The following is a 27,401-nucleotide window of genomic DNA, read 5'->3' as shown; positions in this document are numbered from 1 at the left end:
TATATAATTAATTCATCTGATAAATTTTGTTTTATGTTCAAGCGGCTGTTACAAGATTTAATGTTGACCATCCTGGAACACTAGTATAAATATTTTATGATTATCAACAAAGAAAAATGTGTAATATTATAGCGTGAAGAGTATTTCAGATTTTATACAATTCCAATAAGACATAAGAGATTTTAAAAATTCAATTTCACCTTCATGTCATCACTTATAAACTTAGTGAGGATGCTAGTTTGACTGGGATAGATGACAGATAGCTAGATGGTGGAAATAGATGGATAGGTAGTGGATAGATGATATAGATGGATTACAGATACATATCTACATACATATTTAGCTATGTACATGAATCTTAAGGAACACAGTTTAACAACAAGATGAGTTCTATGTTGTTTTCCATATCTTATGACTTAATACATATTTTATTTCATGTGTCAAACTATTTACATAATAACAAGTAGGTAACTTTTCCAGTCTGGTATTAGGTTATTGTATACTTTATTAAGAATCCTTTTACTTTTTGCTGCATTTAACATAAATCTTAACTTTAAATTGATATCTATTCCCTGAGTTTCTACATTTGGTTAAACATTTTATTACTCACTCTCCATTGCCAATATTATTAAATTTAGATTTACAAGCTGAAAGAATTGGAGGGAACACTTTTTTATTATGGTTTCACAGGATCTACTATTATTTGCTAAGGCACTTGTTTTCTAACTATAACTGAAGTTGTGAATATAATCAGTTTTAAAAGCAAACATTATTTACATTTATATACACATTAATTGAGAGAGAAATAGAGTCTATCAACTATTAACAAATGTAGCCAATGGATGCTTCTACACCAAGGAGGCATAGAGTACTGATAATTCTGTGAACAAACATGAGTGTTTTAAGTAAATTGTGGTTTTCTACAGTAATCCTGACATGCATTGGGAGTGTAGAGCTTTAAACGATCTGCCTTTAGAATGTGAATCACAGATAGTCTGACTAAACTCTCAGCACAGGTTCATGACCTTGATTTTAGAATGCCTCCTGTGCACAGTGATATGCTAATTGCTGGTGATGTGGTCTTTCTGAAACCATAGCCTTATAGAATCCTTCCTGATGACCGGTTTCTCTAATTTTAGACACTGTAGAAAATAAAATGTTCCCTAGGCTTGTATTCACAACTTCCTGCTAATTATCCTCAGTAGAGATGCCTGGAAAGAAAGCCAGTAAACAGTGTTCCTCTATGGCTTCTGCTAAGTTTCTTCTGCCTTGATTCCTGCAATGATGTCACTCAGTGAAGTAATGTAACCTCTAAGAGGAAATTTTTTTCCTTCCCAAGTTTTTCTTGGTCATGGTTTTTGATAGGAACAATAGACACCTGAAATATCATTCTAACCATATGAAAGACATGGTTGTACGTATTTTTCTTTAAATAGCAATTTTAATAGACTAGTATGTATGTTTTCAATTTAATATTTCTTACAGGATATTATATGTCTTATTAACTGAAATATTTATTATTTGGTTGTAATCATATAATTTACCTATAAACCCAGAAGAAAGAATTTTGTTTTCCTCTTGTAGATTTTTACTTACACATTTATATCAACATAAATGAATATTCTGATAAGTTCATAAATATACAGTTTAAGTTACAAACAACACCAATGCACATACACAGACCACCACCACTACCATGACCACTAACTGTACTACCAACACCATCACCAGTGTCACCGTTACCAACCCCAACACCAATACCAATGCTACTGGCAGCAGGATTAGACAGTTCCTAATCATCATTTAACAGAAGTCCTAGTCATAAAGTATATGGGGACAAAACTGACTGTCTTCTTTAACCAGGCCAGTCATACAGAGGTAGGACTGGGAAACCAACCCTATCATAAAACCTTCAACCTACAATCTGCCCTGCCTGCAAGATGTGCTGGGACAATGGTGGGTCAGAACTTGTGGGAGTGGCCAACCAATGCCTGCCACTGTCTACATAGCCCGGAACTGGAAGTAGGATCAAACAAGACTGGCAAAAAAAAAAAAAAAAAAAAAAAAAAGTCAATGAAATGATTCCTAGTTCAATTGTCATCAGAGGCACTTCCTTGGACAGCTGATGAGAGCCAGATGTTAGGCAGAGCTCTCAGGGAACCAGGTGGATGAGAGTGAGAAAAGACTGCAGGAATCAGAAGGGTTGAAGGCTCCAGCAGAACATGGCCCACAGAACCAACTAAGCTGGGCTCCTAGGGGCTCACACAGACTGAAGAGGCAATCACAGAGCCTGCATGGGTCTGCACTAGGTCCTCTGCAAATATGTTATGCTTGTTTAGCTTGAAGTTTCTGTGGGACTCTGTGGTGGTATTGTGTTCCCCAAAATATTGTGCACCCTAATAAACTGATTTGGGATCAGAGACAGAACAGCCACTAGATACAACGGCTAGAAAATGGTGGCGCTCACATCTTTAATCATAGCATTCCAGAGACAGAAATCCCTCTGGATCTCTGTGAGTTCAAGGCTGCATTGGAAACAGCCAGGCATGGCGACACACGCCTTTAATCCCAGAAAGCAGCCTTTAATCCCAGGGAGTGGTGGTAGAAAGCAGAAAGTTATATAAGGCATGAGGACCAGAAACTAAAAGCGTTTGGCTGGTTAAGCTTTCAGGCTTCTCGCAGCAGTTCAGCTGAAAGCCATTGGGATGAGGACACAGAAGCTTCCAGTCTGAGGAAACAAGACCAGCTGAGAATTTGGCCAGGTGAGGTTAGCTGTGGCTTGTTCTGTCTCTCTGACCATCCAGCATTTCACCCCAATAACAGCCCCCGGGTTTGATTTTATTAATAAGAACTTTTAAGATTCCTGCTACAGGACTCCTAACAGTAGGAGTGGGGGTGTCTCCACCTCTTTCTGCCTGCTCTTGGTACCCTTTTCCTCCTACTGGGTTGCCTTGTCCAGCCTTGATATGAGGGTTTGTGCCTAGTATTATTTCATCTTGTTATGCTGTGTTCAGTTAATATCCTTGGGAGTCCTTCATTTTTCTGAAGATTTATGGAGGAGAGGTGGATCTAGGGGAGAGGGGAGGTGGGAGGGACTAGGAGGAGTGGAGGTGGGAGAAAATGTAGTTGGTATGTAATGGAGGAAAGAAGAATAAATAAAAAGAAAAAAAGAAAAACTAGAGAAATTAGCATGTGAATCAAAGAATACTGGTGGAGTATTTATAAATATTCATACTCGTTTCTTTTCCCATTATGCATAAATGGTTATATGATATTGGAAGTTCTTCCCCCACCCACAGGGTTTCTCTGTAGTATAACTTGAAATTTGGGACTGTGATACCTCTAGCAGATTTTTATTGTTCAAGATTGCTTTATCTAACCTAGGTCTTCTGTAGTTTCAGATGAAATGTAAGATTATTATTATTACTTTCTTATGTCTGTTAAGAATTGTGTTGAATTTCTGAGAATTACCTTAATTCTATAGATTGCTTTCAGTAAGATGGTCATTTTCAACCATTGTATGTGCATGAGAGTTATTTCCATCTTCTAGTATCAGGTTCAATTTCTTCTTTAAATTTCATAAAAATTTCATCACACAATTATATGGTTTCCTTTGTTAGTTTTATACCAAGACAAAGCTACTTTCAACAGTGGCAAATGGAATGAGGTTTCTATCACCTTTATTAACGTCAACACAGTGGTCTATATGTGCAAGTATATTTTTGAGACTGTCAAGTTCAATAACAAAGCAAAATTTCAATACAGAAAGCCTTTCATCATTGCAAAGTCTTTTTTTTAGTCTTCTTTCATCTCGCAATAATTAGGCCTTGCTCACATCAGATAGTGTGATCCTGGTGATGGGTATATGAAGACTGTTCTTTTGTTTTGACAATCATGGAAATAGCTGGGCTCAGCTAAGGGTTGCAACCAAAGCATCATCACTACCATATCTTTATTGAAGATGACCACAATTTTAAGATGGGCATAGGTGATAGATGTGTTGGTGCAAGCACACCTTTAATCCCAGAATTTAAGAGGCAGGGGCATATGGATCTTTGAAGTGTTAATCTAATGAGTCTTTATCAATAAAAAATGGGAGTCAAATATTAGGGTAAGAACCTGAAAGATCAGGGAACAGGGAGTAGCTGTCTGTGACACAAATCTTAAATAGTCTCGTTAATGGAAAATTCCAGAGCCAGGCATTTGGGTTAAAGCTGAAAGATGAGAGAGACAGAACAAGACAAAGCCAACCTCACCTTTCCAACTCCTCATCCAATCCTGTTTCCAGGAATCCTCAGAATGAAAGCTTCTGAGTCCTCACCCCTGAGGGTCTCAGGTGAACTGCTCAAAAGGCTTCTAGTTCCTGGTCCTCATGCCTCATCTACCTTTCTGCTTCCTGCCATCACTTCCTGGGATTAAAGGCATGTGTCCTTCCCAAGCAAAGGCATGAAATCTCAAGTCCTGGGATTAAAGATGTGTGCCACCACTGTCCTGCTCTGTTCCCAGTATGGTCTTGAATTCATAGAGATCTAGACAGAATTCTGCCTCCCTAGTGATAGGATTAAGGGTGTGTGCCACCACTGTCTGGCCTTTATGTCTAATCTAGTGGCTAGCTCTGTCCTCTGATCCCCAGATAAGTTTTATTTGTTAGAGCAAAAGTAAAATATCACCACAGCCAGCAGTTCCTCCTATGTCTTCCGTTACTCCATCCAAAAGAGCTAAGATTTTCTTTCAGCCCCAACTGAATACTTCCTGTTTCCTTTCTACAGTCCTCCAAACCTCTATGGTCACCTAGTGGCTAACTCTACCCTCCGACTCCAAGCAAACTTTATTTGTCAGAGCACAATCAAAATATCACACAATAGATCTTTGTGAGTTTACAGCCAGCCTGACCTACAGAGAAAGCTCCAGGACAGCCAGGACTACACAGAGAGACCCTGTCTCAAAAAAGAAAACAAAACATTATAAGCAAACATAAAAACAAAATTAAAAAAATGAGCATACATGGTAAGTTAAAGGCTCAGAAATGGCTCCTATATTACCAATAGCTTACCTCATGGCCAAAATAATACATAATAACTTTGGCAAAAATGAGTGACTCATGACTACCATCTATATTATCATTTTCATTTGGAAGACAAAAAATATTTTCTCTGGAATAATAGTAAAGAAGTGTTGTTTTGTAGCTTTTAGGTTACCCAGTACATTATCTGTATCTACTCATTTGACAAGGACATGGACAAAGTCATCCCAAAACTGAATGGATGCTTCCTGTATGACCATTCTATGCCTGTGCACAGAATGTACTAAAGTTGGGATCTGATTTTCTCTTTGGAAATACTCACTGAATATTTTGACATGAAGAATGTGATGAATCACATGACCTCCTGAGAAGAATCTTGAGCTACACCATGATAAGAGGCACTTACTGCAACTCTTTAATTAATAGTGATGTTCATCTTCCCACTTTTGATAGCATTGCACTTATTAGGCATTCTGTTAAGCTTGCTGAATATTATGACAATAAGTTCCGCTGTTAGTAACATGGGTGACTCCTCTCACCAACATATACTCTATGGAGTCAGAGCCTTTGGATTTCCAGTACTAAAAACAGCAAGAGGAATTATAGATTGAACTTGCAGTCCAACCCAGTCCCCGTTGTACAGAGTATATTTAATCTACAAGGTGTCTTTGCTGAACATTCTGAAGAAGAAAAAGGAGGAGGAAGAGTAGGAGGAGAAGGAGAAAAGAAGGTCTTAGTGAGCCCTACTTTGTCAAGTTCCATCAATAAAATTTAGTGCATCAAAAGAATGTCAAGAAATAAATAATAATTTGTACAAGTAACACATCTTATATATGAACTTGTGTTTGTATTGGCACCATATTTTACAAAACAAACTTTTCATTTGGGAACTTTGAAAAAAGAAAACGATATTTGTATTTGTCAACAAAAGCACCTTTAAATGCATATACTATATAATTATAGATTCACACTCCTTATGTTTATGTTTTATTACTTTACTGTGTCATTCATATCAGAAAAAAAAAACATTTACAAAAATAAAAGTACTCGGGAAGGTGTTGACAGCCAGGAATATCTCTCCTATTGCTAAATTTTGAATGCTATTCTACATTTTAAATGAATAACTGCACTTAGTTACATTAATTTACATTTTTAAAAGTATATTTTATTGTTTATATGTGCTAGTTAATAGACGATTTTTCAATATTGTAAAGATTTTCTCAATTTAGTATTAATTTTAACTTCTTGATTAGTATTAAAAGGACATTAAGAAAAGCAAAGAAAAATGAACATTAACACTAATTATTTTCAATATTAGATAGCACTCAATTCATGTTAATTTATTATTGATTTTAAAAAAAAATAATAGTCTTACAGTTTAATTTTGCATAATGATTTTTCAATATAAAGTTGAAACTTACTCTTTACTAGGGTTAATAACAGAATTTGTACTCACATTGGTCATCTTTCTTTTCTCTAACTTGTATCTAAAGAAATAAAAGAGCAAATTAAGAAAAAATATTTTCAGAAGAAAAAAAGAAACAAAATACCGAATGGAAAGTGGATATTAGATATCATGGATATGTGGGAATTATTCAGAGGTTATCAAGCAAGAGTTGTATTTGTTTTTTTTAAAGAGTTGAAAAGCTGTTTAACTTAACACTTGTCCTTTTTGCTTTCCAGGTGTTAGACTAATGCTCACATTTTTAAACTGAGAAATGTGTGCTTCATACTATGTCTTAACCTTAGGGGCAACGATTACTCACCTCTGGATCAATGCCAATGCCAGGCCAAATAAATGATGTTGAGTGTCTGAGTCATGTCCCATGACAGTGGATGTACAATGCTGCATTGGGGTTGGAAGCTCATAAATCTTTGAGCTGAGTGTAGTGTGATTCCGAAGTGCTCTCTGTTCGGTAGCACTGAAGAGGAGAGGTGAGGTTCTGTTACTGCAACAGTGCCGTTCATCTGTAGTAGATACTATTGGAAATGACTGCTTCATGGTGATCTGATCAATAATTCACGCTTTCCACCCTGGCCTGCCCAAAATATCAACAGGGGAAGGAACTCCTAAAGTGATATATTTGATGTGTGGATAAAAAAGACTTGGGATTTCAAAGTAGTTGGTTCATCCAAATTGAAATGTTCTATTTGCCAACTCCCACATTCATTAATGTTTTAAAGATGTCTACTGTCTTTAGATAGTATGCTTTTTCATTATTTATTTCCACCAAGGTAGGGATAATTAGCCTTCCATTCTCCAGGCTGTGACCAAGCAATATTTCACGGTATGTTATATGGCATATTGTGTTTTCGGCATCCTCTACATTTTCACTTGAGAAAGATGTTGAAATTGAGGAAAATTTATGTGCAAGGAAACACTTTTATTAGTGCTTACTAGTGTTCATGGATGTACTTAAGATTAGTGTATCTATTAACTCTCGTCGGAGAAGTTGTCAGAAGAGCTCGTGAAGTTCCACTCCTAACTAATCACTGACTTGCACCTGATGGCCACCTGGGAATGAACAGTCAGTTTTCCCCTGAGAGGTTTCCAATGCTCTAGTAAATTATTCTGTACCCATGATCATACAGGCAACACTAAGTTGGCTCAGTGATTCTAAAAGAAAGAAAAAAAATGCATAAAATTGAAAGAAAAAAGTAGTGGTTGTGTTGTATATATTAATTGCTTATCAGTAGCTGCTATAAAGCACCATGTCCAAAAGTAACCTGTAGAGGAAAGCTTTTGTTTTAGTTTATATTTTCAAAGGTAAAAATCCATGGCGGTGAGTGACAAGAACAGGAAATTTCAAAATTGTATCTCATCTATAGACAGGAAACAGCAAGCAAACTAGATGTGGGTGAATACTATAAGCATCAAAAGCTGCCCACCAGTGACACACTTCTTGCAGCATATCATCATATCCTAAATATCCTATTTCTCCCCAGTGACACCAAGCAGGGATCAGCTGTTCCAAAACATGACCTTCTTAAGGATATTTCTCATCCTAACCGGCACAGGGAATTGAGGGAACCAGAAGGGAGGAAACAAATGGGTGATAGATTTGATCAAAACACAATGTTTGCATTATGCAGTTACCAAACAATAAAGAAGACTAGCATTGGAATTAATTCATTTTATAAAATAAATACGTTTTATTAAAGCCCTGTATAACAGATCATGGGATTTACTTTGTGTTGAACATTATATAATTATATGGTTGGTAACTGGTTGTTTATCATTAGAAATAACATGCATCCTTTACCTTGCATTTACTAAATTAATGGCAAAATTTAATATTCAATTCAATTAAACATGCATTTCAGTGTACTAAACAAGCAAATTCACTTTTGTATCACTCATTCAAAAATATTATATAACCTGATAAATTTAATTCCTATCATTGATCCAGAAAATAAATGATACATTGAGCTAATAACTTCATTTTAGTGTCTTGCATGGTGGACTTCAACAAAATGTAAAATAAAAAATTTATTTTTAATTTAACTATCAAATTTTGTAATTTATTTACAGCAATGAAAATTGAATGATACAACAGGCAAATAATAATCAAGACTATAGTAAAATGATAAAGAAGAACCAACTAAAGACAAATGGTAGGATTTATCTAGCAATGAGGTGTCAAAGAGTTAAGTTTTAAGTGCAACAATTTAAAGAGCAGAAATAAAGTTGGACAAAGCTGAAGATATTACAAGATAATATCAAAAGTAAATTAATCTCAAATTCATATCTATATGCATATATTTATATATTCTATAATTATTGTTTAACATGTCAATGAATTTTATTTGTTTTTTATCTTATCTCAGATTTGTACAGATGAAGGTCGTGTACATGAACTTAGCAAGTTAGTCCTATAAAATTTCATTTTCTTATACATGTAAGGGAGATAAAATGTTGTCTCATTAAGGTTGTCATCATGAATACTAACAGCCCCAGATTGACGCTCCAGCATAGTATTATTATTTAATGGAAATACTCACGTTATAAGTACAGAACTTGGTAATCTATTCTACAGTAGGTACCTTGATCTCATCAGGTTTAGGTAGTATATATTGAAGTTATATTTTGTTTGCCAAAACTAAATATTCTATCATTAACTTCCTTAACCAAATTTATTAAAATCTTTTTAAATAAAGTCTTCTCATACTCACTTAAAATTCAAATTTCAGAAGTAATTAAGAGGCAGTGATATAATTATTAGGTAAAGGTCACTTCTTACCACCAATCCTGAAAATCTGAGGGCCATCCCTGGGACCCATTGTGGAAAGAGAGAAACTACTTCTCTAACATATTCTCTGACCTCTGCGAAGAACTAATGGAACACAGGTGCATACACACACACACACACACACACACACACACACACACACAGAGAGAGAGAGAGGGAGAGAGAGAAAGAGAGAGAGAGAGAGAGAGAGAGAGAGAGAGAGAGAGAGAGAATAAAGTACGTACTTTTGGAAATTTAATAGTAAAGATTAAAACTTAGTAATCACCTTGATTTTAAATATATGTTAATCACTGATGTTAACCTATAGATGTTTTTAAAAAACGAAAAATGCTACCCTTTAAATAGAATTGTATTTGGATAAAATATAGCTAAAATGTTTCTTATTTTATACTAATGACTTCATTTATTCAGTAGAATAAACCTTGTTTATAGGATTAGATTCTATATTAAAGAAAAAAAGAATGAATAGTTCTTCTCAGACATTGTCAAATTGTAACATATTAACTTGCTTTTATTGTGTTCTAGACAAAATTACACTATTTGTCCTATTTAAAATAGCCTATTATCTTATGTTACCAGACAAGTTAAAAATAACGTTACTGTCAACAGTTTAACTGAGCGATTTGTTCACTGATAGAGACTTTTAATAGAAAACTACTATGTGTTAAAGAATGCCTCAGTTGAAGACTGAATTTAATATAGAAGAGTGGTGAGCCTATTAATATTTATAACAGACTGCAGAATCAGTCCTTGTTGCATTCAATGTCAAACTCTCCCTGAAGGATAATTGTGAGCAGTCGCTCTGAAGTAGGTAGTTCTGGCTAACAGGGGTATTTTCTTCTCCTTAAAAAAAAAATACAACTCAGAAAGAAAATGTTAGAATCTACATTGAAGCTCAAGTCAAAACATTACCTGTGTTACTTGTAAGTTACAAGGTTCATTGACTCAATATGTTTAGTCCAGCTACAGCTACATATATGGAGAAAACACCCTGAGTGAAAAGAATATAACAATGCAAAACAGCCTTCTTGCTGAACTCGTATATGATATAGTCCTGATATTTTTTCTTCTTTGTGTAGTCCTTGGTGTTACAAAATATCGTGAAAATGACAGTGAACTGAGAACTCTGAAATTGAGATGGACAAATTATTCAAAGTTGAAAATGCGCAAGCTTACAACTTCACACAGCTGTAATAAGAATAGGTCTGAGTTGAGCCAATGAAAAGTCTCTTAGCTGTTAGGTAACACATCTCACTTCTCCTATTTCCTAATGATTAACAACCACTGGGAGCTGACAAGTTGCCTTCTTTGTTTCAAGATGGTTCCTCAGGCATGTGTTAGATCATCCTTCATTCCTATCCTGCCTGCTTTTCTCCTTAAAATGCTAGGCCTTGGTTTCCTTCTATCCTAAAACCCCTGTCAGTATCACAAATCTTTCGTAATCACTTTCACTACAATATGCTACAGTTATGCATACAGCTCTCATGGTGACTAAAGCCTGATCTTCAAGTTTTATGTCAAATATCACATTTAGGTATTATTGTATTGATTAATTCCAAAGTGGACTTTCATTTTAGTCTACAGGTTAGAACAAAGAGTGCAATTATTTCTCTCACTATGAAAGTAGAGTCAGACTTTTTTGTTAGGACCATTGGCTCCCCAGTAATGACATGGAGACTTATTATTAATTGGGGAAGCTCTGCCTATAGCTTAGGCTTGTTTCTATCTAGTTCTTACAACTTAAATTAACTCATTTTGATTCACTTACATGTTGCCACATGACTTGTGGCTTTTACTTCTCCTCCTGCATGTCTTGCATCCTCTCTGTAACAGTCTGGCAACTCTGCTTTCTTCTTCCCAGTGTTCTCTCTGTCTCAAAAATCATTTAGCTTTTTATTAAACCAGTCACAGTGACATGTCTTCACACAGTGTAAAGGAATATTCCACAACATGAAAGAGATGAATTTGCTTTTATTAAGAAGATTAAATTATTTTTGAACAGTATTTTTTTTAAAAAGGCAATTTTAGAGTCAAGAAATTTTAATACTAAGAACAAAGGGAAGTGAATTGAGAGACAAAATATTCTTAGAGTAATGTCACTGAAGTCCACCTGTATGATACCTTGTAGAGCATGATGGGTTAAGTCTGAGTCCCTTTTTTATTGTAGCTCTTCTAGTAAAGTAATAGCTTACTTCTATGAACTGATAAAGAAGTGAGGCAAACACATTTTGAAAGCCTAAATAAAGAGCTCTTTGTTAACACCAACACAAGCGCACCACACACAAAAGCATCTTTGGTGTTATTGTGCTCTGAGAGTCATTATTATGGTTCTAGGTGTCATAGGTAGATTATACTGTTGGTTGATTCCCTCTTTTGGTAGCTTGCATGATGCCTTTTAATGCCTTTGGTACCATGAAAGCCTAAAGAATTAGGCTTTAAGGGCAAATCTAGTTTGGATGCTTTTGGTTCTGAATTGGTAATCCAATGCCAAAAGATCAGCACTGATAATATACATACAAGTGACTTTATACAAACTGAGAAGGGGGTATTTAAGTATTAAGGAATACATATGTATACATACATATACATACCAGGAATTAAAGAAAAAGAGGCCACGAATTTTAAAGAAAGCAAGATTAGTGGTACATGTAAAGGACAGAGGAAGAAAAGGGAAGGGGAAACTTATGTAATTATAATCTCAAAAAAATTAAAAATACTATAAAAAAGAAAGTACATTTGCTTTTTCTATTAACACTTCAGCAGTAGGGGGAGCTTTTAGCTTCTGTGGAAATGGAAGTGTTTGTAATTGCTATTTGAGGGAGGAAAAAAAAGTCAAAGAAATCAAAGATTATGATTCTTTTTAAATCTACTTCAGAATAATTAAGCAGTTTCTGATTCCATCTCCATGGATGACTTAACTTTCATCATGTTCCACATTTAAAGAACACAAGAAACAATGCTTCTTTGCTTTGTGCTGGTATGAACTGAAGTTATCTTTTCTCTTCACTAGATTTCTGAATGGCTTCATATCCTGGACCAATCTGATAATATTCTAAAGCTTTTGAGATCATGCTATAATTATCAGCACCTTATGTCCTAAAGGAAGCAGACTTTTAGTAAAACAGTAGCTTAAGAAGAACATAATCACTGAAGTACAGTTTCAATACTAAACAAGCAAGGTGGGTCTGAAAAAGACTGACTTTATAAATAGGGACTGTAGCATCATGCCTATCTGTGATGCAGGCATATTGAATCTAAAAACATCCTGAGTAAATGGTCAATTAGCTTGAAGGAAAATGCTTCTTACACTTCATGGAGCCCTCCCTCATTACAAAGAAACTTGGGAAGATAATTAGATTGTACATTCTTTTCTCTTTCTAGTCAAATCATTTCTTGCTTTCTTTACTACTTAGAGCTAAAATTATATATGAATACATGTCTGTGAAGTGATATTCAGTGACCTGGGGCTATAAAAATGCATATGGCAAGGGAAAGGAATAAACTGCAGGGGAATTGTTTGCTTATAGAAATCCACATTTTTTCTTGATTATTCTTGTGACACAATTCATATAATCCATCGCATAGAAATGTGAAATCCCTCTGGCACAACATTGTTATTTCTGACTTGTTTACAAAAGAGATAACGTGGCACAAAGAGTAAAGTGGCATAATGTTGTGGACAGAAAAATCTGAGGTGACAGGAGAGGAACAGAAGCATCTGCTGAGCATCCTCTGTGCCGTGGGCTCCCTGCTGAGTACTTTATATTTATTCTTCACATTAATTGTGCCTCCAAAGCAACAACACCATGGTGTACCACAAAGCAGAGAAAAGTATGCTCTGGAAGCAGATGTTCAGAATGCTAACTTTTAACAGTTCTAGATATTCAGTCTTAGATAAAAGTCACATAACCTGTATGCCTCATCTGTTAAATAAACTACTACTACTAATGACAATAATAATGTCAATAACAATTGAGATAATAGTAGTGTCTGCATTACTAGGGAACCTACGTCTATTTCTTCTGCAAGAGTTCTTAGATTATTCTATGACAATTAATGAGCAATATATAGTGTTTATTCATTTGTTTGTCGTAGTCTAAACTGTCCCATGACATTGGAATGGTGTTCAGAAGTGTGTGAATGTGCTTTCTCATGTATGGATTTTGCCTTAGTTAGAGTTTGAATATGGACCCAATCTGATTTGGTAACCTTTACTTTTATAAAATCATGCTTCAGGAAATTACCCTCTGCAGATGGAATTACAGCCAAGCAGACGAACAGAGAGAGAATGGGAAATCAAACACTGCTGGTAACTTAGAAGATACATGATAAATATTTGCATGGAAGATGAACCAACAAGTAGGTTGATATTCTGCCTGCCTTCTGACTTTTCCTTTCCAGTGTTCTTCCCGGTTAGGCTTGTAAATATCAATTTAAAGAAAGCTGTTGCTCTTATTCTGACAATCTACATGAATACTCACATCTACCCTACCAAATACAAGCCTATTTTATGCCTATAAAATGATGCATATAGTGAGATTTAGGAAATGTTTTTACTTCTATAAAATATCATGTAGATGTAGTCATGCTATTATCTGACATGTGTTTCTTTGACTGCTAAAAAAACAAACTTGAGTGTGAATCTTGCTAGTTTTGCAATTTGGGTAACTTCCTAAAACTTCTGAACTTTAGATAGCTCAGAGAGAAATTTTAATAGTTCACAAGACAGTGATAAATAAATATGGCTAATGGTACATGCACAGTTCTTCATAAGAAGAGAACAGATATATCAGCTAGATGCTGCATTCATAACATCAACTTTGTTGATATTACTGGTGTTCATCAAAGAATCTTTGTTGGCAAATGTTCTTCAAAGAATGAGCAAATAGCAACATATGCATCACTATGTCTCCAACTTATAACAATGCTGTATTTGGTAATAATACTAGCTTTTCTGTTCATATTGTTCCTGACAGCAAGTACTAACTGGAATGATAAATAAAATGTAGTTGGAAGTTTTCCTGTGTCCCCGCTGGGTGGCGGTCGAGACAAATCTCTCCCACTTATGTCACCCAAGTAAAGGCACAGAGGCTTATATTAATTATAACTGCCTGGCCATTAGCTCAAACTTATTACTGACTAGCTCTTACACTACACTTAAATTAACCCTTAATTCTTATTTATGTTTAGCCACATGACTTGGTAACTTTTTTCAGTTCTGCCTTGTCATCTTGCTTCCTCTGTGTCTGACTGGCAACTCCTCACTCAGGCCTTCCTCTTCCCAGAATTCTCCTGTTCTGCTTGCCCCGCCTATATTCCTGCCTAGCTACTGGCCAATCGTTGTTTTATTAACCAATCAGAGCAACACATATTCACAGCATACAGAATGACATCCCACAGTAATAAAATGCAAGGAATGTAGTTCCTTTTCATCTTTAGTCTATGTATAGGCTGCACTAAAAATAGACAAGAAAGATAGTAAATGTCAACACCTCAATTTCTTACCATTTAACTCACTTCTGATTCCAACCACGTTTAAACCCAGGGATTAAGGTTTGAGTTTCAAAAACTGTCTCATTATCAAATGTCAATTACAAACCTAGCTTGTCACCTGTATGTCTGATTATAGGCAATAAAATAAAATAAAATATAAAACAAAATAAATGAAGTTTCTATGCCCACCTTTTATCATTATGGGAATGGTCCATAAAGTTCATAAAATGGTAGTTACTTTCTCAACTTTCCATCCTGAAAAATGGAGAGAAGGAACATTTGAATGTCAGCTCACAGTCCTTCTCTGACTTCTTCAGTCACTATAACCTCTAGGCACCTTTATTTATTCATCTACCTGGGAGTAATGAACATGTCCTTCTGGGTTTTAATGGAGGCCTCATTATATATGTATTATTGATTACATTAATGGCCATTAGTGATTAATTCTATCTCAACCCCCTTTTCCTTTCACAGGTCAAAAGGTAAAATTAAGACTTCCAGTTCTATTCACTTATTTGGTGGGGATCAGGGAAGAGAATAAATGTACATTTCCAATATCTAACAAATGCATTACAATTGATGTCAAAAGAGGTCTATGATGAAATAAATTCATTTGTTGTCTTACGAATTTCAATTCAGGGGAAACTGTTTCAGATAGTGTTGGATCTGTGTTCAGAAGCAGACACAGAGAGAGGAAGTTTATGTGTTTAAACCATACTGATATGTAAGAAACAGCTGAAAAATTCTGAGAAATAAAAAGTAATCCAAAATATTAAGAAAATTATGCATATACACACAAATATATTTATTTCATATATATGTATACTTACATATACATGTATGTATTAAAACATGCCAATAAAATAAGAGTCTGATAACCTCTTAGCATATAAATTTGAGTCTATGCATACAGTATAATTTGTAATTTTTTGAAGATGCTGGTACCTAGGGAAAAGGTGGTCTGAGCCCTTGTTCCAGGGCTTTGAGATCTGCATGTATCTTGTTTTCTTAAATAGCAGTTAACATCCATTTCATAAGCCTCTACCAGTACCATTTCATTGTGTATATTATTTTTTCCACACAATAAACATCAATCTACATCTCAGGGCCTACTAGATTGGGGCTACAATTTACATATGTTTAATCTAAAAGAAAATAGATACTTATAGAATACTTTATGTGCAAAATTATGCAAAGACAGTTTAATAATATAAAAGTGCTTTTCTTTCATGATTTTTGAGATCAAACTCCAAAGAATAAAGAAAAGGATATTAAAAACATTATCTTATAATCTGAAAAAAATGAGTAAATTATGTAATTATAATATCTGAAATTAACTGAAATAATTTAAATACTGTTAAACTATTATGAATAATTAATGATTGTTGGTTCTTAACTGACTAGGTAATAAGAAGGTGAGCCTTATTCGAGAAGATAAGTAACTGGGGCTGTGCCTTTAATAGATATGCTTTGTTCCTGCAATGCTCAACCTTTTCTCTCTAGCACCAGCTATAGTGAGTCAAGCAGCTCCTATTTTTCATTCACTTCCTTCTCACCACAGGCCCACTAACAATAGAAACATCCAATCGCAATCCGGAACCTCAGAATCATCAAGTCAAAGCTCATTCTTCTTCCTTGTAGTTGATTTAATAGGTTATTTTATGACATTTTAAAGATGATTAACACAAAAGCCTTTTATATCAAACTCTGATGAAAAACAGCTAGGGGAACAGGAAAAGGAAGTGTTCACTGAGCATGTCTACAAGACACCTTATCATGAGAGATTCCTGAAAATCCTACATGCCCTATTCTAGTTGTATGTATCCTGTGACACAGCTTTTGACAGAAAATTCCTTAGATCTTCAATATGTCACATAATCCACCTGTATCTGTTGTTGTATAACCCAATCTCTCAAATGAACAAAAGCAAATTCTACAATGAGCTTCTGTTACCAATGATCTTCATTTCAAACCAGCATAGGTATACTTTGTAGATGAACGGTCTTATTAAATAAGAAACACAGAGCCAAATGCAGAGTTAATAGCCCAAGAGGTCAGAGCAATAGCCAAGAGCTAAAAACCTTACCCTTCACTGCTGCTGCAGTGTTTCCTCTCTGCAAGAGTGCTACTTCCTGTGTGGCTGTCTTTTTATAGACTTTCTGTTCTGCCTTCTCATTGGTTGTAAACCCAACCACATGACCTCCTCGTCACTGCCCATCTATACAGACCTCCAGGTCTTCTATGGTTGGTATTGAGATTAAAGATGTGTGTCTCCATGCTGGCTGTATCCTTGAATACACAGAAATCTGCCTAGCTCTGCCTCCCAAGTGCTGGGATTAAAGGCGTTCACCACCACCGCCCAGCTTCTGCTATGTCTTGCTTTTAGCTCTGACCCCCAGGCAACTTTATTTATTAACATACAAATAAAATCATATTTCAGTACAAATAAAATATCACCATAATACTTTTTTTTGATGTTCAAAAATTATTCTTTCTGGCAAATGACACATATCAGTGGGAGAGTTTTTTTTTTTGTCCTTTATGGTTCAAGTCTCTGAGACTGAATTTAAATTTTGGAAAAAAAATTCCCCTTTCTCTTACATCCTTACATGTGTTTATCAATTTTCCAGTATATAGTCTCAAATTGCAATAGCTTTTTGTTATTTATTACAGTATTTTTTTCATTAGTGGCCTGTCTCAGGAGTTATAAATACATTTATTTAGGATAGAGAAAAAACAGGAAATATCTCAAAATAAAGTATGATCTGGATTATGGTGGATGAAATGTCATACACTGTTAAAAAAGGAAAAACAGAGAATAATCTCCCTCAAATCCATAGGCAAAAAGATAAGCTACAAGAGTATTAATATCTTTTGACTTTGGCAGGTGGCTACTTAGGGAGGAAAAAGAAAACTGAAGTTTTCTAAACACAACCAAACAGCTCTCTGAGTTCACAGACTTTCTGAGAAATGCTAGTGGTTAAGTTTCTATTTCTTCATGGCCATCTTCCCCCGATTAAGCTCACTTTCACTCTATTGAATGGGCAGCTATGTAACAATTTCATGGGCCTGTGTAATGACATAACAGTATGGGCATCTTTGTGTCACAACCACGGACATTTATAGTATCACTAATGAATTCATTGTCCCTAAATTATAAAGACTTAACTGGCCTGACAGACATATAGACAGAAAGAGATTCTTGTAACTCTCAATCTGACTATTGGTCTTGAAACAATGGATACCAGATATATATTTCCCCAGGAATCTCATGCTGATAAAGGAATAGACATCACAGGGAGGAGTTTTTCTCCTGGAAAGAAATTTTACAAAGTTCTATCAACTTGTTAGAATAACCTTAGAAGATGTAATTAAGGCCTAGCCAATGATGATCCTCCAATGAGATGGGCACACATTTGGATAGGAATGCTTGGATGTATAAATCATTGTCCCTCTACTTAAACTTGAATCTTATTCCAGGAATGACAAAGGCAGACTTGTGGAGTTTCTGGATCTCTATTACTTATTAATGTGGCCTTTCTCCTATTAATCTGCTTTTTTAATTGGCTTCTTGAGAACAGGTAGCTGAAAATTTTTTGGTACATATGCTATGACCCTCAAATTTAGTGATAACAACTATATGAGGGTAAGTACTAGAATGTAAAGGGGCTAGCCATAGAGGAAAATGTGTATAATGCTAAGTATCTCAGAAATAAGTCTTAATGCTGGCATATTGTCTTTGTGTTTTTCAATGTCTGAATGTTATTTTTCCTTCTTTTCTAGTAATACCTATGGCCAAGGTAATTCTGCTGAAATCCATTGTTCTCATATAGAGCATGGCCTAAAATTAACACTCATTAAGAATCTTTGACTTAAAACTTGTAGACCAGAAATATCCCATTATGTTTTTGAGAGTTTTCTTTTTTAAAAAAAAGTCTACATAGCTACACTTTATTCTGAAATGACTGATTTAAAAAGTATGAATATATGAAAGAACATCCTTTCTGCTCTTTGCTTTCACACTCTCTCCCACTTGCTTTTCTCAGCAGCTCTAGCTGAGAACAAGGAATCTGACATAAAAAAGGCACCCTAAGCAAAAGAGCATATAAATCATCTTGCTCTAGTCTGTGAAAATATTTCAAAACCTTTGCTCATATCCCTTTTCTTTTTCTTTAGGTATTCACTTCCTTGCTATTTCATTTTTTAGTTTTTCTTTGATTTATATTTAAAAGCCTGGCTGAAGATGAACACATTTGAAATCTAAACATTTTCAGAGTAAACTTTGTTAGCAAAAGTGACTAAGGTTTTTTGACATATGACTTCTTCCAGGACTTATCCATTTACTCATCTTCTGTCCATTTGCTAAAAGGATCATGAAATATTTTGGTAATGGCTTTGAAATACCACTCAGTGGTTTCCCCATATGTATTTATATGTGAATATTTTCTGTAAATTTACAACATTTTATATAGAGAGACAAATGAAAATTATCCAGTTAGCTACTTAGCTATTAGTAAAAAGGTGTTTGAATAATTCTGACCAATTTTACATATACAGAACTAAATAGATATTTAGAAAATTTTTTCTATGAACCAGCTTTGGGGACAGGAGAATGTGGCCATTAAGGGACAAATAAAGAACCCAATACCCCAAATTTCATATAGAGAAACTGACATATGGTTTTGGTTTAAATACACAGAAGAGATATATGCATGACTAAATAGTTCTGGTCAAATAAATGGTGATCCTGGTCATCAATTACCTATTGGGAAATTAATATTATCAGCATTGCATAAAAAAGCACACAGTTGACACAGAATCACCCACCAATACAGTCCTTTTCTGAAAAGAATATGCCTCATGCAATTAGTTAACTGCATGCATGGCCAAGAGGACCCCAGTGTTTTATCCTTAATGCAAGGAGACCTTAGCTGTTCCTCATTGGCTAAGATTCAACCTCTTATTCTAATCTTTTTGGCTAATTTAGAAACTGATATGAAAAGGGACAGAGCACTGAAGGAGAATACAAAGCTAGGTAAGTCTAGAAGTTTTAGCATTTCGGGATTCTTGAACAAACAAGCATGTATGACCAATGAGTAACAAAGGAGATATTGGTGGAGGAGAGAACACAAAGTGAAGCAGACACATAGCCGTTAAACCCATTTGTGTGAAAATAAATCATGGAATTTCTCACATGCCAATCATTGTGTTACCAAAACATTTGAAGAGTCCCATCTGGGGTGCCATGTCACCAGGGAGGCTAGGACCCTTTCACAGGATTTTTATTCTCATTAATAAAATAAATTAAGAACAGAATCTGAGAGAAGTGATGAACCAGTCTGCCTACATTTTAGGCTTGAATGTCATCTTATAGTAAAGACAAACTATGTTTGTTCCTGTTTATGATTTAACCTCTGTTTCTCAAGGACTGGGCTGTGCCCCAGCTGTAACCTCAACTACAAATGGTTTTCTACTGCTTGTTCCAGGAAAGGGTAATTATGTCTTTGTTTCAAAAAGTTGTTATGACAATCTTACAATACTACTTTTGTTTCAAAAGTTATTATAACCACCTGTTTTTATGACTACCTTGTTGTGTTTTCTTTCATAACCCTATTTGCCTGCCAAATCCTCCATTTGAAAAACCCCTACACCTGAGCTATAAAAGCCTTCATCTTCCACATGTCCAATGTTGATCTCTTGAACCCCACCTTTACAGGGGAGACAGCCCATATACAAGAATAAAACAAGTTGCTTAACTAGTTGCTTGCTTAAGTAATTTGATCATGATGATTTGGGTCATTGGTCTTTCTACTAACATTTTTGGGATTAATAGATGCTTGATGGTAATTTTATTAGATTTTAGAACAGAAAACCTAGGACTGACAAACTGTAAATTTCAGTAGCTTCCCAGAGAAGGGAGATAAACAGGAGGAATTAAAAAAAAAAAAGCCATGTAATGTAAATTAATCAGGCATGCACATCAGTCATGTGACAGAGAAGCATCTGTTTAGAAAGGAGGAGGGCTTCATAACATATGCCACAGCTCAGAATACGAGGTAAAATCCACTTAGGCCCTGTCTAAAATCTGAAAGAATGGAACAGAAGGAGAAATGATGACTTTTTTGAAGCAATTCAGAAAAAGGGTCAGGCTTTAGCCAGCCACATGGCTATGGCTCCTTAAGTGACTGCTCTGAGCAAGTGATTTGGGGAAAGGAAAAGTACATTATCCCATTGAAGATATAATTATTCACCCTATCTCTTAAGATGCCTTCAGATGAATCAGTCTTCCTCATGTGTGGTCTCTTGCCCAGGTGACCAACACATTCAAATGGATTAACTCTTATACTTTGAGTATCTAGGATTTTTAGCTCTCTACCAAGGCCACATGACCTGTTGTTAATCTAGTAATAGCTTTTTTTTTTTTCTGGAGAGTTTTTATAGTTCTTACAAATTAAAGAAAAAACTTAGTAAGAAAGAAATTACAAGAATTAAAAAGTTTATTTCCACAAGAAGCCTGCAAACTTAAAAGATTCTGCCTTCAACACACAGCAAAAGAGTGCTGGTGAAAAACAAAGGGACAAGCTGGGCAGTGGTGGTGCACGCCTTTAATCCCAGCATCGGGAGGCAGAGGCAGGCGGATCTCTGTGAGTTCGAGGCCAGCCTAGGCTATAGAGTGAGTTCCAGGAAAGGCACAAAGCTACACAGAGAAACCTTGTCTCAAAAAACCAACCAACCAAACAAACAAACAAATGAACAACAAAGGAATGTATAAAGAAAGAGTCTAGAAGTTCCTTGTGCAAGCAAGGGCACAGGAACCAAGCAATCTATGCTGCTCCTTGGGTGGAAAGCAAGGTCTATTGGGAATCAAATTGCCAAGGTTATCTCTGGGGGGAGGACATAGTGAAGAGTAAAATAGCATTTTATGTCATCCGGATAGGGGCTTTGAGCTGACAGAGGCTGTTTAGGTTGACAGGAATTTAGGTGTCTTTGCCTTGTATTGTATTTACCTTTGGAGGAAGTTTAAGGTGGTCTCTGGTAATAGAAACCCAGTTGAGGATATCTGTTTTTTTTTTTTTTCTGATAAACAGAAACCTACCTTAAAATCTCTTCTAATCCAGGAATGGTGACATCTTAAATCTCAGCATTTGGGCTTGGCGTGGTGGCACACCCCTTAAATCCCAGTACTCTGGAGGCAGAGCCAGGCGAATCTCTGTGAGTGTGAGGCCAGCCTGGTCTACAGAGTGAGATCCAGGACAGTCACAACGCTACACAGAGAAACCATAATAAATCTCAGCATTTGGGAGGCAGAGGCAGGTGGATCTCTGGGAGTCCAAGGCCATTCTGGTCTACAAAGTAAATTCCAGGATAGCCAGGGCTATCCTGTCACAAGGAAAAACCCTGTCTCGGGAAAAAAAAGTACTGTATCTGCTGTTTCTGGTAAATAGAGACCTACCTTCAGGCTTCTGTTTACCCAGCTACAGTCCTTCTGTTTAGAGCCCTGCTGTTTTATGCTGCTATGGACCTAATAGCTTTCATCTAAATTCATAGCTCAGTGGTGAAATGTAGATATTACTGTTGTGAAGTCCTAGTTCCTAACCAAACATCACACACACCAAACATCACACACACACACACACACACACACACACACACACACACACACACAAATAAAATAAACAAATTGTAGTCTGCTATATAAATGAAGGATGTAACCTGTCCATCTTGACTGGTTTATATTTAACTTTTAATGCATTCCTACTTTGTTTGTTAGCACTAAGTGGTCAGATGAGATTTTTCAGAGAAAATCTTGGCAGTACATTAGGAATAATCTTGAGCCTCAGCCAAAGCTTGTGCTTCTTCCAGGAACATGAACTCTACTTAGAAAATGATTGTCAGATTCCACCTGAATTAAAGTACACTTTGCCACTTGAGACACTTCCTCATCATTCAGATTTTTCATAAAAGTCACATCTAATGCATTAGTACCACATACTTACTATACAAGCAGAATATTTTTTTTCATTTTGGTTATTGCAGATGATAATTTTCATTTTTGCTGATTAAGAGAGGGTCTTTAAAGTCCCTACTTAGTTGAACACCCCATCGTCCTGCATCTGTTTCTCCTATGTTTGGATTAGAAGAGTATGCCATTCATGAAAGGTGATAAGTAAATTTTCTACACACTGTCACATTGTAATATTTTGTATTTCATACAAGGTGAAATGTATAATCAAATCTCAGTAGACAAGTAAGTAGGTAGATAGATAGATAGATGATAGATAGATAGACAGATTTATAGACAAATAGATGACAGATTAAAATTTGATGGCTGGGCTGGAGAGATGGCTCAGAGGTTAAGAGCACCGACTGCTCTTCCAGAGGTCCTGAGTTCAATTCCCAGCAACCACATGGTGGCTCACAACCATCTGTAATGAGATCTGGCGCCCTCTTCTGTATACATAATAAATAAATAAATCTTTAAAAAAAAAAAAAAAAAAAATTTGATGGCTAATTTGAAAGTGGTTTAATGTTAAACAAGCTAATGATATTAGAATAAAGTATTTGTAACTATCTATTCATCTAACCTTTCTCAAGAGACAAGGTCAAGCTAAGTTACTATCACCATATGCTGCATTCAAGAGGAGACTGCTAAACAACTGTCTCGCTTATCCAGAGGCTCTAGTCAAGCACCATGGGGAATCCCCAGCTATTGGTCAAGAGGAGACTGAAGAAAGCACTCTGCCTCATACCATTGTCACAGAACAACATATTTTGCATAGTCAGGAGGCCAGAATGTGAACACATTGAAGGGAGATTTGAAATCCATCCACAGACTTGAGTCATAGAATGAGCTTTCTAAATCCAGACCTAACAAGCACAAACATGAAAGGTAAATAACATTCATAAACTATTCAGTGATTTTCATGTTCATAATGATAAAGAACTGATAAATCCCTAATGTATAAGTATATTAAATCATAATTTATTGTAGTGAATAAGGACAGTCATGAAAATTAGGTAAATATATTACTTCAATTTATCTTCACTATGTAGATTATGTGTAGTTATATATAAACACACATTTTATAATACACATTATATATACACAATATACATTAGCTATTTCTTAAACACAAATATGTAAATATACTAAATGTGTATAATATATATTTTCCTTTTGCTCCCTGAATAAGATACTGAAAATGCTTAAAGTTTATAAATTAGAATGATTTATTTTTTACTTAAAGTGTTAAGAAGAGATAGTTTACATGATATTACCCCCTAAACAGGAAAGGATTATTCTAAGATTAAGAACATGCTTTCCCTATGTTTAGATTGTACAATTTTCAAATAATATCCATATTAAATTCTATGATACTTCCATGAAAATCGGTGTCCTAGAAGTACAGTTTTATAGGTTCTTTGCAATTCTTGATTTATTCAAAGTTGCATTGTTATGTTGCAGCACAGAAATGTCTTTGAGAATTAAAACTAGAGATGGGTTTTGTTTTCCCTGGTATCCTAAGCACTGAGGAGTAATTGGAATCATAAGATCATTCTCCACATTGCTTAGAGCACTGTGTTCCTAAGTTCCTATGACTTTTTATGAGCAAGCCAATGGTACAGTGGCAACCCACAGGGCATGTGTTTCTGATGAGTGGCAAGTGTGGGAAGCTTCAGTCATTAAAAGCACCAGGGAGAATCTATTCCTAGAAACACATGCTGATGCTCACAGGCAGTGGTGAATAATCATAAGAAATGAACAGGAATTATCTTTTTCACATGACACACACACTGAAGTATTCTAGTAGGGTCTATTTTAATTTTTCTAGTTTCTAAACTTTATGGCTTACTAACACTAAACACCTAGTTTATTTATAGTTTTCAGATTTCATTGTTCTACCAGACATATTAGCAATCATACTATCAGTTCAGTCAGTTGTTATTGAAAGCAAATTGCTCAGTGACCTTTAAGTTATGTCTATTTCAGACACATCCCAGACAAATTCTCCTCTTTGGACTAGACATGGATGATTTTAAAAGATCCCAGACTACTTCGAAAATATAGCCAGGTTTGAAAATGTTGATACTTATGTATTATCGATAATTTGTAGATGTGTAAACTGTAGGCTATAAAGTGATTTAAGTGGTGAGGAACTCAGATTGGTAAAGGCACCCAGCTTCAAATCTACCTATCTTCATATTGTGTGACAAAACTTCCATTCATCACTATTCTTTTTTATAAGAATATGTAAATGTTAAATTAAAGCCCACATAAACACCAAATTGTAGTTTCCAATTTTAAATTCTACATAGATTCATTTTAACTAACAAAATATTATCTGAAAAATATTGTTTCTAATGAATATTGTTTTTCATCTAAATATTATTTTACACATTCTAATAGGATAGTAAGACCTGTTTTTATCTTCTAAGTACAAACCAGAATTTAATTCGAATATTTGACATCAAATATGCATTACATTACAGTAACTTATAATTCATAAGTATCTCTGTCACATTTAGTTTACATATGATTAAGAGTATTAAGACAAGCATTTTTGTAAACGTGAAGTAATAGATAAAACTTATTTCAAATGAAATGACTTCCTATAACTACGAAAACTAAATCTCATAAAATCCTGAAAAAGAATTTCCACTATCAACTTTCCCTTGTAAACAACTTGTTAATAAGTACAGTGGCCACTGTGGATGAATTAAATATTTTTAATAAACACACTAATTCCTAGTGAATTGATGTTTTTCTTGGTATTAATACAATACAATAAAAACAGTAAATATAAAAACATAGCTTATGCACTTGACCTATGGGAAAGAAGAAATAAAAGATATTAAGTATAAAAATACATAATTAACAATATTATTTTCAAAATTTCTCTTTCTCTTTAAAAAACAAATTTATTAGAATTTAATGGAATATAATCCAATATATATTTGGGGGAAATTTATAGCTTCTGTATACCTTGTTGGCATACATTTATCAGAAGTGGGCAATCAGATGGTAACAGCATGAAGCGGTGAGGAGCTATTCTATACCACACTCCTTGGGGGAAAAGAAACCATTTGCATCAGTGGACAAATAGACCATATTTTTAAAGATGATTATACTAATCACATCACCAAAATTTAATGTTATCTGAGTCATTATGAGTAGAGGACTGAGAAATGTCTAAAATACCCCTTCCTTCATTGCTATTTCTAACTATATCTGCTGAAATGCCTGTTTCACTGCAACAAGGTCATTTTTAATGAACAGAAGTTAATTAGGCCCAAATGTATTTCTTTTGGTGCAAATGGCTTTATCACAATTGAGTAGTCTCAGACTGTTAGAAAAAAAACGAAGTATAACTCACTAACATTGTCAATCTAGTAACTTTTATGAGAAAAATTCCATTGGGAGGAAAGAAAAATGAATGACCCAGAAATTTTGTAAAGAGACAGGGAAAAGAAACTTTCAAAGTGAGCATAAGAATCTATAAGCTATAACTGGAACATTTAATACTAATTATGAGAGGAAATTAAACGTGGGACCTAAATAAAGATGGGAAGTCTTAACAAAATCCTGATAATATGCATGCTTACACAATGTCAACTAAAAATTGTTCTGATACTCTCAGTGAACCTGATTTACAGAAATGTTCTGAACTGCTTTAACTGAGTTTCTTTATCATTTGCTTATTACTAAACCACATCGATAATACAGAAGCCTTTGTTTCTTTATAAAAGATTTACTGCTATTCCTTTGAAGAATCTTCAGTTAGATTGTCTATCATAGGGTATGGTGACTTGTTACCAGGGATTGAGAAGCTGAATACAGTGGATGAATATCATTTTTATACAGTGATAGATGTGAAGATTTAAATTAGTTTATTAGTATATGTTGAAGGGCACAACTTATTTTTATGCCAAAGTTGTCAATGATCAATGATGTTTGGCTTGGTACATGTTGAAGGAATACTTGTATTTGAAAAAGGTCAAAATACACAGAAAAGAGGCATCAGCAGGTAGAGAGTTACAAAGTTCAACTAAAGCATCAGAAAGAGAAGAATTGCATGCTGGCTTCAGATTCAAATACATCCATCTGCTTTTCATAAAGATGGTTTTAAAGAGAATATATAAGGGTATAACTTGAAAACTCTAAGTTGTATACAGAAAATATGTAAGTAAATTTGGAATTATAAATAAATTTGTTAAGTGTGATAAGGTAGTAAAATTTTCATACTTCCAAAATTGAAAAAACTAGTGGTTAGTGATGCTACTTAATGGAATAATGAAGATGTTAATTCAATAGTTTTTCCTCTTAAATTCATTCTCTTGGATACATTTCAGAAGCTAGATAGGCTATTCTCATTCACCAAGGATATTAAAGCACCTCTCCATTCTTCAAAGATAGTGGTTTCTCGGTTAATCTGTTGAACATCTAATTGAGTGAATCCAGGGACAATTGTCCTGAGTATGGCCAGGTTAGGGAAATATAACTCCATGGCCCAGCGTTAAGGAACAAGTAGACAAGACAAGACATGATCCAGACAAGACAAGATCCACAATGAGAAGATAAAAACAAAGCCCACACTCCTACCCTTGTCAGCCCAAGATGTTTCCCTGGACTTTCA

This window comes from Peromyscus eremicus, chromosome 11 (assembly GCF_949786415.1).
Source record: "Peromyscus eremicus chromosome 11, PerEre_H2_v1, whole genome shotgun sequence".
Taxonomy (NCBI): domain Eukaryota; kingdom Metazoa; phylum Chordata; class Mammalia; order Rodentia; family Cricetidae; genus Peromyscus; species Peromyscus eremicus.
Note: the sequence above shows the minus strand (reverse complement) of the source record.